Genomic DNA, 1,553 nt, shown 5'->3' on the forward strand with positions numbered 1-1,553 from the left:
AGTCAAAAAGAGAATTCAATCAAGAAACAAGAAGTATTGTGTTAGTTTAGACCTTTCTTTAAAAGTATGAAGTTTTATCATTTACACTATAAAGTTTAAAAAAAACACACACACACAGTGGGAAAATTAATTATCATTAATGTATTTACTTTTCATTTTTCCAATCAATTTAGTGTTTTAATTGAGTTGGATTTCTATTGGTTTAAATATTTTGGGGCCGCATACCTTTCTCGGCCTTTCAGCTAAGATCAAGTGTAGTATCTGTCAGTTTCTAAAAAAAAAAAAAAATTTTGGGGCCATGTTAGAGGAAGGAAAAATAGCGCATAACCAATATTAAAAAAACTAGGGTAAAATATTATTTTGATTCTTAAACTCTACCAAAAGTTTGTTTTCTATTCCTAATTTTTTTTTTCTTCCTTAAATTTTGTAAAGAAATTTTTAAATAATTTAGAGACAAAATTAAGGATGAAAAAAGAACTTTCTTCAATAGTTTAAGAATGAAAAAAAAAAAAAAAATTTGGTAAAGTTTAAGGATAGAAAATAAAATATTTTCAATAATATAGGAATGGAAAATGAATTTTTCAATAGTTTAAGGTCGAAAAGTGAACATTTTAAAGTTTATAGGTGAAAAAAAAATTTTGAAAATTTTTTTTTGGTAAATATCAAAGACCAAAATAGTATTTTACAAAAAAATTCTAATTATTATTGTGGGGCCCAAACGATTTACGGGCCGGGCCCATCTACCTGGGGAAAATCCGAAGGCCCAAGCCGAGGAGGGCTATGGCCCAAACTCGACCAAATAGCCTATGGACATCGCCGAGGACGGCTCAGTCCTCGGCAGACCCAAAATTCCCCCCCCTGAAAGGAGGGCAGAAACGGTATAGGACCGAAACCAGGACAAAAGATCTAAAATATCCAGGGAAAGCTGCCCTTACTGCCATTCAATGCTCTGAACCTGACAGAGCCGCAGTTTTTGACTTTTACAACCACCCCCAACGACTTTGAATATGGGCTGATGGGACAAGTATCAATTTTGGAAAGATTGACCCTATACGTGGACGAAGGACAATGAACGCAGGCGAATATAAAAGGAAAAAGGAGTAACCTAAAAGAGGGGTTGGGAAAAATGGCCAGAAACCTGAGCCTCCCAGCCCATCTCCAGGAGAAAGACTCCAGGGGTGTAGGAAAACTTAAACTGGTACAAACGCCGTGACAAACCCGCCGCCTATCAACCAAGGCCTAGCCTTCCAAACCCACGCTCTACAAATGATATTGTTAGGGGCCTTTTCACGTGCGAACCCGACACTGTTACGGTCCGCCACGAATCGCGTCCTTACAATTGGCGCCGTCTGTGGGGAAGGCTTGTGTGTTGGTATAGGAAGTGGGTCGATAGAGTTTCTTCGTGATATCTAACCGTCGGTTATAGAGTTCTAGTGTAAAGTTCTGTTAGGGACTACGTCTCTTGACTAGGGGCTGGGTTGAGGAACTAACTCCCTTAAAGCTAAGGTCCCCTGTAAAGAGTAAACTAGGCACCTGGTAACGGTAACCGTATG

General features: G+C 38.2%; 1 pseudogene; it reads left to right on the forward strand.

Moving 5' to 3' along the window:
• The first annotated feature begins 221 nt into the window (after positions 1-221).
• LOC115993381 lies at positions 222-332 on the forward strand (annotated as a pseudogene).
• The last annotated feature ends 1,221 nt before the right edge of the window (positions 333-1,553 follow it).

This window comes from Quercus lobata, chromosome 5 (assembly GCF_001633185.2).
Source record: "Quercus lobata isolate SW786 chromosome 5, ValleyOak3.0 Primary Assembly, whole genome shotgun sequence".
NCBI lineage: Eukaryota > Viridiplantae > Streptophyta > Magnoliopsida > Fagales > Fagaceae > Quercus > Quercus lobata.